We start from the raw sequence: 17,381 nt of genomic DNA on the forward strand, positions 1-17,381 counted from the left end.
CTCAAACAGCATATGGAACTTGGTTCCTCGAATAACTTCTGGCACAGACATCTGAGAGCATGGCCGTCCAAGAAGAAAATGTAGCCGTTGGTGCCATCTATCGACCACAAGTTAAAGATTGGCGATCCGTTGGATACCGACCGAGTTATAGGCAAAATTTTGTTCGAAAATGAGAAAATTTTACGTTTTTTTCAACAGGGTAAGGAACTTGGTTCCTCGAATAACTTCCGGCACAGACATCTGAGAGCATGGCCGTCCAAGAAGAAAATGTAGCCATTGATGCCATCTATCGACCACAGGTTAAAGATTGGCGATCCCTTGGATACCGACCGAGTTATAGGTAAAACTTGCTGCAAAAATGAGCCCTAGTAAATTTTAATTTTTTTGAATTTTTTGATTTTTTTATTATTTTTCACTCTTTTTTTAATTGAAAACATCATTTGAGTGAAAAGACACTTATTGCAACCAATTGGCATTAAAATAAATCAATTTAATTTTTTTTGCAAAATTTCTCAAAAAAATGGCAAGGGGTACCCCTTATGAAATTTTCGAGTGGAAAATTTTTTTTAAATTTTTTTCTGATTTTTCATTTTTTTTTTAATTTAAAGCATTATTTGAGTGAAAAGAAACTTATTGCCACAAACTCGCAATCAAATATATCTCATTTAAAAATTTTGCTACATTGCTCAAAAATGAGGAAAATTTTACATTTTCTCAAACAGCGTATGGAACTTGGTTGCTCGAATAACTTCTGGCACAGACATCTGAGAGCATGGCCGTCCAAGAAGAAAATGTAGCCATTGATGCCATCTATCGACCACAGGTTAAAGATTGGCGATCCGTTGGATACCGACCGAGTTATAGGCAAAACTTGCTGCAAAAATGAGCCCTAGTAAATTTTCATTTTTTTTAATTTTTTGATTTTTTTATTATTTTTCACTCTTTTTTAAATTGAAAACATCATTTGAGTGAAAAGACACTTATTGCAACCAATTGGCATTAAAATAAATCAATTTAATTTTTTTTGCAAAATTTCTCAAAAAAATGGCAAGGGGTACCCCTTATGAAATTTTCGAGTTGAAAATTTTTTTAAATTTTTTTTCTGATTTTTTATTCTTTTTTTAATTCAAAGCATTATTTGAGTGAAAAGAAACTTATTAAAACAAATTCGCATTAAAATATACGACATTTAAAAATTTTGCTACATTGCTCAAAAATGAGGAAAATTTTACATTTTCTCAAACAGGGTATGGAACTTGGTTCCTCGAATAACTTCTGGCAAAATGAACCTTAGCGCTAGTCATTATGGCTGCATTACTTCCATTTATTACGATTTTTTCATATAATCCATTTACTCTCTAGAGTCTAACGTAGTCGCTGTAATCGTCATTGATGCGTTCATCGTAACAGTACTCTAGCCTTCTAGTAAAACCATTAGTCTGAGTCTGACGGAAGGATTCTGAAACCATTTTTTTTTCTTTCCAAACCGCCTTGCTTGCTTGCATTTCTGTTGATTTGTTCAGCAAAAAGGAAGGAAAAAAGTATATTGAATCCGACTCCGAATACGAGCGGACAGCATGCAGAGAGCGGACTACAACCAGTCAGCTGTGAAAATGTTGAAAGAGCATGTGCTTTTTGAGGTCAACAATTCGTGACCATCTACGCCAATGGGCAGGTGGAGGAGCATGAAGGATAAGCTGTGACCACGCATCCATTTCGATGGCGATGGGTGTGAGCCATCTCACACGCATAAATGCATTCCCTTATGGTATATTCTAACAGTAGCGAATATACACACACACACACGCACACACATACGCAAATTCTTGATATACGTATGTATCACTCGAAACGTAAACGAAGAGCAAACAATCAAACGCTAGTGTTTGATCGGTATGGGCACAGTGTGTAACATCATCATGAAACGTGTCCTTTTTCACACGAGCAGCAAAGGACCACAATTGGCCTATCCGTTGCTATTCTCGTTTAGTACGTTGCTTGTAGCGACATTCGCATTGTTTGCATGCTAGCGTTCGTTCGAACTAATGCCAACCCATCTGCATGTGAACGTATCAATTCGCATCCCTGTAGGAAAGATTCATCCACAGTGAGTAAAAGCTTCGAATTTTCCGAGCAGTTAACCGAACGATCCGAACGAAAGTTCGAGCAGTTCCGAAGATTCTTCGGTTTGTGGAAGTCACTTGAAGTAACGAGAAGGGAAAACAAGCACTTAGGGGGAAAACATTTTCAGGAGTGTTCAGGAATGAAAATTTGTCATTTTTTTAATATCACGAAAAATACTTTTTTTATACGCAAGCCTTGAGGCAGCAACGCAAATCTCATATCTATTGCGTAATAACATGATTTGTTTATTGACATTTTTATAAAGTATTTTTCCTAATAAACTGGCTAATATAAAAATTGCAACCATGCAAGATATATTAGCAAGATTCCCATATTACTTTCATTTTGGCTCACAATACTTTCAAAGGACTGTTTTACTACCCCTGGAACCGATGTTGCCACGAACGCCGTTTAATAAAACCGAAGAGCCAACGTTTTCGCGCCATCCATTTGTTGTTTGGATTCTGAGAAGTTGGCTGTTAGTTCGATATCAAAGTCTGGATGATATGGAGTTAATTAAGCCGCGGAGGCTCTGGTCTATTTCTTGTTCTATAGCCAGAAACGTGCATCTTTTAAATGTGAAGTGATAAAAAGCAGTTTGAAGTTTAGTTACTGTGCAACTTAATCATGATATGAAGAGAAATTTACATTACAATTACTGGAGAGATTTAATGAATGTTAAGGTGTAAAAGCTAAATGTAAAAACTTACACTTAGTTACTTTTTGTGATTCTTAAATATTTGTGCATCATCTGTGCAGTCTGATGATTGATCGAGAAGGTGGTCAGTAAAACCATGGTTAGTACACAAAGTGTCCGGCTTTTCCTTTTATCCCCCGGAGGTGTCTTCATTTTGGTGTAACACGTGGTGAAAAAAGAGGTTTCTCGTAAACGGCCCCGTAACGGCTTGTGATTGATCGTGTGTCGGACAGTTTAAGAATTGAATGATTCATGGTTCTTACTCAGAAAGGATGAGAAAGGACTTATCAAAAGATGGAAACTAGTTACGTGCCGATTCATGGTGTGCCGTGAAGATCGTAAGAAGATTTTTGTTCTTGTTTTGTTTTAACAACAAACATGGACTAAAGTAACCAACTGAAGTTGTTCTAAAGTATCGCCAAGAACCAAAACGTCTTTCCTTTTGTGTGGCAATAAGTTTAATTCTTATGGTTAAATCAGAAAACGTTAGAATAAAAACAAACGGAAAATACAATAACATCTCCAATTCTTTTTGATTTGATCTACATGTGGCAGTAAAGCTCATCCTCGTCCCCACACACGCTTTCATTCACCTATGGCACTAGACGTTGTACGACTCTCACCTTTCCGTGGTCAATCTTTTAAAGAGCAGCCAATTAGTTGCAGGCAACAGCAACCCAGCTGCTCCATTCCGGTAGCTCGACCCTCACTCGACGGTTGGCAGTAATTAAGAGGCGGTGTCAATTAATCAAACTGACGGTTCTATTTGTCCGGGAGCTGTAGTGCTCGTACGTGTCTGTGTGCGCCAGAGTGTATATCGTTCGTATCCACACGTAAGCTTATCCGTTGATCGAGTATCGAAGTGGTAAATCATTAGATTCGAGTGCTCTTTTTTAGTGATTGAGTGAAGTGAGTCACCAGCCTCAGCCCTGTGGAGCACGGAGGTTGCCTGCGGGAAAACTCATCCAGATCACAAACGTGACGCAAGGCAAAATGTCAGCAGCATTACGGTACGCTGGGTAAGTTTCGAGTAGTTTCTGTCTGCTTTCTTCAAAGAAATGCAATGGAAAACTTTGCCCCACATGTCAAGTTGCAATAAAACGGTAACAGTTTGCAATCGTTGATAAAGGTTGCACACGTTGGCAACACATAGAGCAATGGACGAAGACAAACACTATTGATGGTACGATGGTTGTCACTTGTGCATTGTAGAAGAGTGCAAACTAATTGAAGAAACTTTGGGGCGAATAAAAAAATATTCTTCTTTAATTAAACATTGAGACATTTTCTAAGGCGATTGGATATTGTTTAAGCTGTTCGATGTGCAGCAACCAGACGATCAAATATATCAATTTAACATTGCTTTAAAGATGCCCACATGAACTTTCCCTTTAATAACTCAACTCATAAGTTTCTAAACTTACAGCACTAACGAATATGAATACACAAGATAGCTTGTCATGGTTGGTATTTTGAAATTCATTTTCAACATTAGTCCTTCATTGATTTCTATGCTTCTTGCAATGGCTTAAAGTGCTTGCATAATGCAATTCCTGCAAGACCACACGTGATTGACGTGCGAAACATTATTCTTAGTCATATTTCATGTTTCCTCGTGCAAGTAAAGCTACCCATCAACTATCAAGCAGAATGACACACCATCTTCTACCAACGCTATCGTTTTTGTTGCTCAGAGTTCCATCCAGCAAGGTGTATGTGTAGCTGTATTGCCTTTAGTTGCATTACGTTACATCAAACAAGGTGTCTTCGGAGGGCTAAAACAAAATTAATAACCACAAACTTTCATCCCGGTGGATTGTCTTGTGACAACAAGGGCGTCATTACCACAACGTGTTACAACTCGCAGAGGAAGATCGCATTTTGTGCTGACCAAACGTTGCAAAGGTCAGTCAAACAATGGCACAAAAGCATCTGGAAGCATCATAAGAATAGTACTATAAATAAACAAAAGAAGCATCTTTGTTCACACCAGCTAACTAGCGATAGTTTTATCCACCAGCGAAGGACGTTCCGTTCCAAAAGGCTGATGAAACGGATTTTCAGCATCCGAAAGTCACGGGAAACAACTGAGGCTGACAGGTTGAAGACCTCAAGCGCCTTAGTTTCGTCGCTCTGACAGCTGTCTTGACAGCTCGTGTCGAGTGATATGCGTGGTGATGTTTGTATATGACTGTGAGCAAGTCCGAGGATTAGTATATACGAAGAAGAACCATGGAATGTAACATTTCGAAGAATGCTAAAACAAAAAGATAATCCTAGGTCGAATTAAAGCGTTAAAAAATCCTTGAAAGCTTTTGGCATTGGTCGTGAATAAGCACAATGATAAAATTACTAGACACCTCGGACATTCAATTTTTAATGTGAATAATTAGGGCAAGGAGTATGCAACACACTACGCAAATATTCGGGACGTAGGCTTTTCATCATATTATCCCAATTGCAAAGAGCTGTTCGTCTAATCTGTAGCAGAGTGGAGAACGATTTGTATTCTAATTATCTTAATTTATAGGATCCTTCATTAAGGCAAAATAGGGGAATATATTTGAGGCGTTGGAAAAATGAATCCAAACGAATTATTCTCTGTGGTGAAGAGAAACGCATTCCCATCACTAGCGAAGTCATCATCATCACCATCAAAGTGATTGCCACTAAGGCTCCCAGGGCAATTATGATCCACTCTCTCGTTGGGTGGAAGAAATGACCGGAAGGACACTAGCGCCATTCGTTTACCCCATGTACGATGATTCCGTTGTGGTATTGCGTGACTAACATGATAAAGTATATTTGGTGAACACTGTCTACGGGGCAGCTGGTGGAGCGCTGGGACCATCAGGCAATGGTAAACGTACGGTAGCTAACAGAGCCATCCCAGAGCAAACGATAACCGTACAATTTAAATATCACTTAGCACACAAACACATGTGTCGCTGTCGTTTAGCCATTACTGCATCCGGAGTGTAGGATGCAAGGGTTTTCGGGAAGGCTGACGGTGCCGGGTTCTCGATTTTCCAACCCAACGGCATTTAGCCTCAGCCTTAGCTCAGATGGATCCTGTTCCATTTTGCTCTTTCCTCTCCTAGTTTTGGTTGATGATAGCCCTCGGGGAGGAAACAACTCGACCCGACTAGAAATGGTGGTTGATTACTAACTGTGTCTAAGTTGACCAGCTGATCTAAGAACCGGGTCCGGATCGTGGGGTACATTGGTAATATTTTCCGAGGATGTGGCAAGAGCCGGCAGCATTATCACTCCTTACACCGGAGCAAGTGTTAGTTGTTTGAGGTAAGCTTACATCCGGCCATAGTAGCATAGTAGTTGGAACAATGGCAATTGGTAGCAGCATGATTGCATTCTTCCGGAATATGCTCCAAAGCTCTCTCCCTTAGGATGGCCTTTGGTGTATGATAGGCAAACGTATACCGAGTGCCACATCCGGATTGCCCACACCCATACGCCTCTTCCATTCCAGCCCACACACCATCGGTTCCTGTTCATTGGTTCGATTAAATGCAAACCGTGCATAAATCACTCACTAATGAATGTCCGTCCACCGAGTCATGTACGAATGATTGGGAGATTTTTGGTGCTGGTGCATAAATTACGCTAGCCCATTGTTTCCGGTCAAGTTTTACAATGCTCTTTATTCGAACCTATTGTAAAGGGTGCCAGAATGCATCATCGCCCTCTACAAAGCTCAACCATTCGAGCAAACGATCTCATCTGTCCACATCACTGAAACGGTAATGATACTGCTTGCTGATAGTAATGGGGAAAATGCATTCTAACAGCAATGGCCACTGTTTGCATTCGCCTTTATATCCCATGATCCATCAGCAGGGAACAAAGAAAAAAGAAAGTCCAGCATCCTCCCATCCTTAGACCGTTGACCTTGCTATCGCCCCGGAGGGCATTAGAGCAGTTTGATCTGCGCTGCTTATTCGCGAGAAGCCAAAGAACCAACCGAGTAGAAAAATAAGTGAGAAAAGTATTAACAAATGGCAGATTTAATGTCCCGTCGAGAATGCGATGCATTCGAATGTGCTGCCGTTTTGTGCAGTGGAGAAAGGATCCATTTCATTGCAAACTTTATCGTGCTGGGTTTAATCGAGTAGCGTGATCCATGCGATATCCATACGAGATTGGCTCGTGTGAAAGTTTGGTAGTTTATTAAAGTGCATCGTTTTTTTTCTTGCTGAAGATACAAACTGCAGACGTGAAGCATGACCGAATTCGAAATAATCGTTTCGTCTGGGAAACAATAGACATTGCGTTTTGCAGCAACCACGGGAATGCTTGCCGGAGTCGTACAATGTCCTTGCTAATGCTCGATGAACAATTGGTGGTGCATCTCGGAATGGAAATGTGTTGCATATTTGATAACAGATAGGACTAAGTTACGCTTAGCTAATTTAAATTCTTTTCATAAAACATGTTGACGAGCAACTCTTGAGGAAATTTCGAATTGAAAATTCAATCAAAAGTCCCGTAGAAAAAAAACAGGCCATAACATTTAACGTAGTTTGTTATGCGGATTGCATAGCTTTAGGCTATTTATCTCGCATTTCGTGTAATTAAGAAAGAAAAAAATTGTATGTTAGTTTTTTTTGTTAGATCACTACTTGGTCGCTCAAAATAGTTATATTTTAAATAGATCCATCTGTGATAAAAATTGCATAGCAGCTTTAAGTATAACTGTTAACATAAACTTTGTAAAATAGATTATGCTCACGTACAACATCAACAATGTGTCACAATGTCACAAATGAAAATACAGTCTGTTTACCTTTCGTCTATTGTAACCGATAGCGATGCACGTTGATGAACTGCTTTCTTTTGCTTGCTCACTATCCGTAATAGTGTCAGTTAGCACGTTATGTCAGTGAACTTTTAATTAGCTTCCGCTCCATCGTCCACACAATCCTGCGACTTGCAATCAACTACTCAATCAAGCTACATAGCGTAAACATTCTATGGAATAAAAAAGATAGGAAAAAAAACTCCACAAACGGATGCAAAAGAATGTTCTAACCGATGCAGTTGATCGTTGCATACATTCAAATGCACATACAAAAGGAAGGAGGGACATAAATTACAGATAAAATAGAGTGAAGTTTTTAAAATCCAATAATGAAACAGAACTGGACTCACTAGAACGGTCAGCATTGAAAAGGTAAATTGGAAAACTGTCACTCATTTTTCAATCGCCCCTCCTAGCTGCCTGTCACCAAGATATCATCGCGCAAATAATAATATGTCCCACAAACTATCGCACATGTTGCATGTTATGCTGTACATCGTTTCAGTGTTGTTACTTGTTTTTTTTTAAATATAAGCAGCGGTGTAGAAGAACAGGAAGCACCGTCCGTTTGCGTGTAACATAAATAGTAACAGCAAAGGAACATTGCGTACTAAACATGAACGAAACTCTATCCACGGGACAGTGAGATGATGCAAATGAAACTGCAGCAAAAAAATACGTAACATCCACGAAAAAAAGGAAAGGATTAAACGTTGTCCAGTTTAACGCAAAAACGATGTAAACTCACACCACAGTTACGAGTCGGGCTTTGCCCTCTGTTTATGCCTGCGAGGTCGTAAATTGTCTTGGGGCTAGAGGGTAGTTGTGGAGCAAAAAAAAGGGCATACACTTGCTCTCACTCTCCCGTGGAGCATAAATTGTGACCATTGAAGACCTGCTGGGGTGAAACAGTGGGGAATATAATTTTTGCCACAATGCACCACCGTAGCACAAATCCAGCGGCCTGGAGGTTAATAAGAAACAAAATTAGCATTTGCGCACAGGGTCGCTAGTGTTCGACGCCAGCCAGGATAGCATGGCGAGTAGCGCTCCATTTCGAAACCTCTTTTGTTCGTTCGGTTGGCGAATTTACACACGGTTCCAATAGAACATTGTTCGTGCTCCGTTGCGGGAAAGTTGGTCAAACCTCGCGGGTTTGTGCTGCGGACTTCGGTGTTGAATGCTCGCGTAAAACTTGATGTGAGCTCGTAATAAAACTCAAATCAAACCTAACAAGTTGTTTCGTTGAAAAAGTTGTCCAAGAAAACTCGATCGAAACTTTGGTCCTTGCTAGTGCTTCGTCTATTCCCTATCGGGCAAGGGATAGACAAACATGACTGGTAGTATGGTGTGGTGTGGTGTAGGCCCTCAATACCTGAACCAGCAGCAAATAGCAGCAGACGACGGCTCTTTTCGGTACGGCTTCAGATAACGATGAAACGTTTCAAATGAAAAGTTTCGTCTACCATCCGGTCGGGTACGCTTCGCAGAGCAAATCTGACGATATCTGACGAGCACGTTGAAGGGGTGCAATTGGGAAAAGGCAATCCAAAAAGGCGAACCGAACCAACCCGACCCTGGTCACGTACCGAATTAACACTTTCATTCATCATCATCATCAGCATTATCGCCATCATCGTTAGTGCTGTTGGCAAACGCACCCAAATGCTGGTAAAATTGTCGAAAGAATCGAAGAAAACGGAACCAACGTGCACGTTGCCGGTGGAGCATTGCTTCGAGGTGTTCCGTTGAGTAGCATGTGCCATGCTAATCGGATTACTTGGCGTCAGGAAAATATGCGAACTAAGACGCGAAAGTGAAGCGATTAGGATGGAAAGTATTGGGCGAGGAATTTCTGTCGGCAGATTGAGCAGCGCAAGAATGCTCCAAAGTGTTAGTTGAAGGGTTAACCGTCATATCGTTCTACACAAATTGCGTTCAATCTAGCCTCTTATTTGCTTACAGTTGCTTTTCACATTTATTGTGAAACTATAGAAATATTTTAGAAAGTAATGGCCAAGCACTCTGTTCCGTTTTTATGGAAAATCAAATCGTTCACTCACTCCCAAAAGGACGCCAAAATCATTACAGAAATGATTGATCGAGAAAAAAGGTTCAGTATTTTACTTTTAATAAAGGAAGCACGTTGGTAGTGGACCCATGTTTTGAGATTCGTTTTTTTTTGTTTCCGCTAGTCGGATCAACCTTCGCCACCTTGGTCGATAAATCATTTTCAATTTGCTCGTGACCGTTTGACGTTTGGCAATGTTCTGTTGATTGTATTTTTCCACGAGCTTTCCCGTGCGCGTTGACGCGTTTTTTTCTATTTACATTGTTTGTTAGTTTTTCCCGCTTATTACAAATAAGAACTCAGATATGAATTCTACATCTCTTTCATATAAATTTCATAACATTCATTCTGTTATATATCTGCCCACCTCTCTATTCCAATTCCAGAGCATTCTTGCATGCTATATAATAAATACACTCTTAAACGATGCACAAACATAATTTCCACTCAGAAGAACATGCAATTGCCTAAATACACTAACCAACAACACAATCGAATCGACGCTTAAACGATTCATGCACTCCAACTCCACACACTTACGAAATATGTTCAAGTGAATTTATTTCCTCTTGATAAGTGTTTCATCAATGGACATGGATCGCCTACATCCCTCGACCTACGGAATTGAAGAAGTTTCTTTTTTATACGAGAGTGTATGTGTATTTCTTATCAAATCGAAAGTCATCTCCAACCATTCGTTGTTGTTTTTTTCTTCTGTCGGTTCTTTGTTTTGTTGTGCAATGGCTGAAAATCACCGAAAAACAACAATTTATGACATGCCGGGCAGTGCGTGTCGGGGAACATATCTTCGAACCCGATGTGTAAGAAATGGTTCCTTCATGGCGTTTGATAGCAAAACCCGCGAGGAATGAGCGGAAAACAGTTTCCCCCTGGGAAGGACGTCTGTTTTATTTTCTTGGCTTAGCCCCGGAACGTTTTGTTGTGTTTTTGGTTGTTGTTTCTGGTTGCTGGAACGGCTGGAAGGTGGAAAAGTGTAGGTGTTAAGGAATTTGGCAGGAAACACGGGTAAGAAATCAACGAGCGGACGGTCAACGAGCTTTCACTACCAGACGGATGGGTTTTCACGTAAGGTTTATTTATCCCTTTTGTTCGGTCGGTTCCCTTGGATCGGTGCAAATATAAAACAAAACGTCGGGGAGAGCCTTCCTCATCGAATTTCTTATCTATTCGTATCGTTTAGGTTTTTGCTTCCCCAACTTACATCGCTTTCAGGAGATTGAGGTTTTTTTATATGTTGGTACAAATGCGTGAGGTTTCCTTTTTATTTCCTCTAAGCTATTTTATGATGACTGTTGTCCAAAACGATTTGTTATCAGGATTTTTTTGTCTCGTTTGTTGCAGCTATCCACTGTGCTTTTGCTGTGGATATTGGATTTTGCTATAATTTCTTTCCCAAAGCTTTAAGCCAAAAACTCGCCACGGTAACAATGTACACGAATGATATTAATCGCAAACGATAGGTGTCATGTTGTAGTTGAAAAGTTGGTAGCAAAATGCTTCTTCCGAATCTCTTGTGGCACGTTTTAGTTTGCTCACAACTGGTAACAACTCTTCGGGCTGTCGCTGTCCGTCCCGCGCTGGACTGTTAAGCTGTTTGTCATGGTGGGATGAACAATAAAGTTCATCGAGGGATATCATCAAGTGGTGGGGAGTATTGTGAGTGCTATTGTGTTTTGCAATAAACATGCCACACTCGGTTCGTCGGTTCTTATCGTTTGCAAACAGAGCAACATTAATTTTAATAAACATTCCCCTGCCTTACTCGTACCGTGTCGGGAAGATCGTTAGCTCAATGAGGGTTTGAATTGTTGTTTTTGTGAAGAAACTGCCATGGCAGACAGACAGATATCGACACACCGACAATAATTTAGTTTACAGGAAGAGAATATATAAAAGTTTTTTTTTTATATAATAAACTCTCGTACCTTCACGGACACACATGACGCACTTTATATTAAACGAAATGTGTAAAGTGACACTTGCTTAGGGCTAAACAAAAGCAACGGAAATCTCCCACTTTTGTCACCCTGTGGTGGATATATTGTATCACAGCAACTGACTTTTATGTGGCGTATAATGCCGGCTAGGTTACGATACGCATTCGCCTTCACAAAGGAACATTTTCCCGGGACGCTTGTGTGTGTGTGCCTCACTCAATGCGAGGTAATAAAGCACGGTTTTCGGTATAAGATCGCTCCGGGACATAATTTGGTTTGCGCTTACTTCGAAGGCATTGATGTGTGGCGGTGCAGCTTTAATGTGTTTTGCTATTTGTAGATGTTAAATTTAATCCATTATTTATTTTGCTTTTGTCACCACACCACATTCAGTTTGTCACATCACGGATAAAGGTCAGCTGCAGAAAGGAAGATTAATTGCTTACCACGGTTCGAAATCGTTTAAGTTAAATTTCCTAACGAATTTTTGTGCGGAAATACACTCGAAAGGATGGTCGTGATTAACGAGCAAGACGAACGTGGGACGAATCCACAAACACGATCGCTGTAAAACGCTGCATGATTAATTGTTTTATTACTGTTGCTTTCAATTGTGACATTTTCATAATGTTTCATGACGGATATGATATTCAGTTTTAAACTGCTTACAGATACCGAACAGGAAGCAAGTATGTGTAAATAAAACATTTCTTCTACGACAAAAGTACATAAAAATCACATCAAAGTAGAACTTTTTACGTGCAGTTTGGCACAAAAGGCACAATAACAAAAAATCACAACTTCAAACTGCTTAAACGCCCATTTGAAGCTTCTGACCTTCTGCGCACGATAAATCCTTCAGCCGGAAATATATTCATCATTTTGACGTATTTTTTTATGTTTTTTTTTTTCTACATAAACACGGATGTCGGGTCCGTATTGCCTTTGAAATCGACAACGTTTACGCTGCGTTCCGACGACTACGATGGTAAAACGTTCACACATCGCATCGAGTGTTCGCACAGCTAAAAACAAAAGAGAAAATAAAAGCAGTACAAAAACGTGGACAAAAAAAGTGGTTCCGTGTGTTGCTCCTAGCATTCCGGTGGTCCCAGCGGAATCATGAAATGTCGAAGCGCGTGAAACAGTTCACAAGCAGCGTCTTGTAACCGTTTCCACACCGAACGATAAACGAAATCCGCTGAGGGATGACTAAATTCGAACGATGAAACGAGCAACAAAATATGACAGAAGCCATGCAAATAAAACTCCCCCGTTTGAAGGGAGGTGGAAAAAATAACAAGTAACAAATCGCCACAATTTTTCTGCCCATTGTTACTGCTTTGAACTTCGATACGCGTGCTTTTCTTCGCTCTATTGCATGCCACAGCGTATTCAAAGCTTCGCTTTTGAAGGTGTCGATATGGGTGCCTGTAGCGTAATGTACAAAATGCCCACCATTCAACAATATGCCGCATTAAATTGCCCACAAGTAGTTCAACTGTACGATTATTCATGTTTTGCGTCTGGGTAGCATTACTGTTTTAGTGTTCTTTTATTCCTGTTTGACTTTGTTCTCTCTTTAAGTTGAACTTCGAGTAGAAATATACACATTATGGAACGGAATATACAAACTTCAAAGGCTAGCGAGTGTGAGAGCGTACAATGAAATTGAAATACAATAATAAAACGTCATTGCGTCATCTTCTATTCATTGTTATTATAGAAATCGAAAAAGAAAAAAAAACAAATTGCTTTAGCTTTTACTGATTAGTATTTTAGTGACCTTTCACTCATTTTTAATTGCACAAAATAATCGTACAAAAGCTACCAGGCGCCTCCATTCGTTTTTAATTGCACAAAATAATTTTGCAAAAGCTACCAGGCGCCTCCATCGCTCTACAAATTTTAATTTTTGATCCATATTTTTCTTTTGTTTATTAAACCAACATTTCCGAATTCCAACATTTTAACTGAACACTTTGCTTATGACAGGGACTCCCTGAGGAAATTGGACAGAATTTTTATAGACATTCGGCAAAATGGCGACTTACTGTTCTGTGCAAAATTTATTAATATGGAAAAAATGTACCATTCATGTAATATTTTTCTTCCCTGCTTCCCATTATGAACATCCATTTTTTTTAACCTTTTTTTTATTTACCATTAGATAGCCCGTTCAAGACCGTTACAATGGGTACCCTCATGCTATCGACACCATAACGGAGGAAGGGAAAACATTATGCGTGCGAACGTTTGTTTCATGGTAATGCTCCCAATGTTTGTGCTTCGTACGTCGCTTTCCACCGTATCGTAACCATCTTTCCTAGTGGTATTGTTTTCGCGTGCCGGAAGTGGTAGCATCTTTCCGGCAATCACGACCATTTGCAATATTTTACTTTCGGTTTTTTTTCTTTCATGGCCTAGGTCGGAATGATCGCATCGTGTATTGGGGGTAGGATGGAAAAGACAGATAGTATGTGTATGTTTTTGTTGCCACAAGTAGAAGACAGCTTTTAACACTGAAGCAAAAAGTGTTGTAGGAAAAACGCAATGTTTATTTAAGGAATAAATCTACCTTGAATGGTAAATCAGATCGATGAAAGTAGTTGAATTTTTACAGAATGAAGACACATGATCATCAAATGAGAATACTTTAGTTTTGTTGACTCTAAAACTTTAATAAAGATAACATGATAAACAGCTTCATTAAAAGCCGCTTGGATACTTCTAGGCATCTCATTTGATACTAAATTTGGAAATAACATAAACGAGTATTTCGAAAAATGATTTCATTTTCTTATGTGACTTTCATGCCAAACTCCTTTCCAAGAAAATAATATAATAATTAGATCCTTTGCCTATAAGAAATCATTGAGTTCTTCACAAATACTTGCCGTATCCGATGGTAACAAAAACCTTCATTAACAAAAATCAAATTTCAGCGTACCATTTGTCTTATGTTCACTCTGCGGGTAAACAAAGGAATATTAAAGAAGCAACAAATCGTCATAAACTGAATCGTCAGTTCGGTAGCGAAAACTTGAGATACGTTTAAACCTTTCCTGTGAAGAAAAACTACCACAATCCATCTAAAAATACAAATTGCTACAAATTAATCTCACAGTCACCAGGATTACCTTTCACCGGGTGAGGATTTATTTTCCAACCGAACCATTTTCCAACTGCTGACGCTAGTGGTGGAGAAGAAATAATGGGAGTGACCAAAAAAAAAACAGTGAAACCCTCTATGAGACGCTGAAAGGATTATGTCTCTGTCAACGACTTTGGAGCAAACATTCGAGCAGTGACAGTGCTTCTCTCTGCTGCTTCCATTCCCTCAAAAGGCCATATTTTAATCCTTCCGTCTATGCATTGTTTACGATTGCAGTACACATTGCACATAACCCTTGGTAGGCATTGAATGGTCAAATCAGGGAAAAATATGCCAATCATTTATACTTTTTTGTTTTCCTCACAAACCGCGAAGCCGATTTTGGTACTGACATCGAATTGGATGTGCGATTTCGTGACTGGTTTTGTGGTTTGTTCATCCTTTCCATTAAATGGACTGTCTAACGTGGCCGCACGTACACCGCTGTATTCAGTCAATCGCATTCGATACGATACATCAGAGCTTTTGTGTGTACGGTCCAGGTTTGTTTCCCCCCCTCTATTGGTAGCAATGTTTTTATGTTGTGGTTATTTTCATGCACCGGTAGATGCATAAAATGCAATCGTTTCCATACGGACCGATTGGTACGACTTGTCAAAATACAAATATATTGAATATCAAATCCACAAGAAGTGCGTGTTTTGTTCGTCATCGATGACGATGGATTGATTCAATCGATGTTATTTTGCTTCTTTTTTTTGTACAGTGCAATGTGCCGCAGTGTGAAACAAAACAAAATCCTTTTAATTATTGCACATACTGGTATTTGGTGCTGTATTCTCGATTGGAATCATATCAAAGGATTTAATTGGTTGAATATTCACCGCCATACCGCACTGTAATGTCGCCATATGAACGTTTTATTATTTAATAGAATTTAATATCCGATGCAATCTCATATTTCATTAAAGAAATCCTACCGTATGTTTCCAGGAGTATAATTAAACTTTTCATTTCGAAAATGTATACCAAAGAGCTATGCTTTGTGCGTAATTATACGAAATAAAAGCATCGAACGTAACCGTGAAATTATTCCTAATGGTTTACTGTTGAAAGTGATTAAACGAAAGGATAATTTAAATCAATCAACGGTTATGGTTGGGTCAGAAGAGGAAATTGTTTCGACATCAGCAACAGCGTGAAGCGTAACATTTAATCGATTTTGTCCCGGTCGGATAAACTCTTTCAACAACGAAATGATCGATGAAAAGGAAAGTGTGAAGCAAAGCGCTACAAGCACAAAAATGAACGCACTTCGAATCACTGACCTTTCAACACCCTGGACAAGTCTAGCGTGCGACTTGTCAATCAACCGTTCCGTTCGAAATTGCTTCATGCGGCAGGAGGGTTTATAATTTTCAAAGTGCTCAAATCGGAAGGCGTAGAATTATGGGAAAAGTGTGATGATTTGGTTTAGAACATGAAAGAGAGCGAGTGAGAAAATAAAGCGACATGTTGGCTGTTTCCAGCAGTGCAAAAAAAAACACCCCAAAACGAAAGCCAAATCCATTTGAATGTAAATGAGGCCAGCTGGCATCTCAATTTTCCACTCGTTTGCGATTGACATTGGGTCAGAATGTACAGGCATAAGGCTGAAGCTGTGTGTGTGTGTGTGTGTGTGTGAACCTTTCAAACACAAAGCTCTGGTGAAAAGTTGAAATTTGAATACTTTTATAATGCCGGTCCGTCTTCGAAACAGATTCTTACGGCTACGGTGGAATGATTCGGATATTTATTAGGCACTAGTCTGTTGCCTGTCACCGTTTTCACGACACAACCGAAAGAACCGTTGACTCAGCATAGATCAAGTCCAGTCCGTGTGGCGAGGTTGTTTTTTTCCCTCATTCTTAGAACTTAATTTTCCTAAACGCAAAACCGTTGCAAACAACCACAGTCAATGCGTAAAGAAAGAAGCAAAAGCGTACAATGCTAACGAGATCGAGAGACTTCGCGGGAACAAAGGGGTTGGATAATGTTATGCAAACCATTCAATGGACCCAGTTGCCGGTAGATGGTGACGATATCTTGTCGGTAATAATAATGTGCGTGGCTGGCACTTTTATCATTCAGCATCACTTCAGTACGCTGGTTTGGAGTGGAAGCTGCCACCTTCGAAAATGTACCAAAAATCGTACAAGCGACCAGGCGTCTCCATTGTGGTTTGTGTCATTGTATGAATGAGAGCTTTTCCAAATTCAAAGAAGGCTTTCTAGGAAAATGGATTCGTACTGTTTTTTTATGAATAAAGCAAAAGAATGCTTTTATCTTTTAATTTGAGTTGTTTTAATAGCTTTGCTTTTTTCTCGTTTTGGTTCGAAAAAGAGAAGATTTTTGTACAGCAGCATTTCAGCAAAAAAATCCTCCCGTTCGGGACCTGATTAAAATAATGATAGATTTTACACACCGCATTTATGTGGCACAGTGCTAGAGCGTTCACAGTCTAATGGGTTTATAATTTAACACTTCATTCACTATGCAAACATCGTTCGGTTAGCGTTGGGGTTATTCTGCAAACAATCGCTTCTTCCACATTTGAT

The 17,381-nt window shown here is 39.6% G+C and overlaps 1 protein-coding gene across 6 annotated transcripts in view; it reads left to right on the forward strand.

Annotated features, from left to right (window-relative positions):
* The first annotated feature begins 2,326 nt into the window (after positions 1-2,326).
* LOC125763579 (uncharacterized) overlaps positions 2,327-17,381 on the forward strand; it is a 57,508-nt gene continuing 42,453 nt past the window's right edge. For 2 of the 6 annotated variants that reach the window (XM_049426896.1, XM_049426897.1), the window contains exon 1: positions 2,328-2,921. The gene's annotated coding sequence lies outside the window, so the exon portion shown is untranslated. Of the gene's footprint in view, positions 3,841-17,381 lie in introns of all 6 variants that reach the window. The other 4 variants (XM_049426894.1, XM_049426895.1, XM_049426898.1 and 1 more) reach the window with 4 other exon arrangements.

Source organism: Anopheles funestus, chromosome 2RL (genome assembly GCF_943734845.2).
Source record: "Anopheles funestus chromosome 2RL, idAnoFuneDA-416_04, whole genome shotgun sequence".
In the NCBI taxonomy this organism is placed as follows: Eukaryota; Metazoa; Arthropoda; class Insecta; order Diptera; family Culicidae; genus Anopheles; species Anopheles funestus.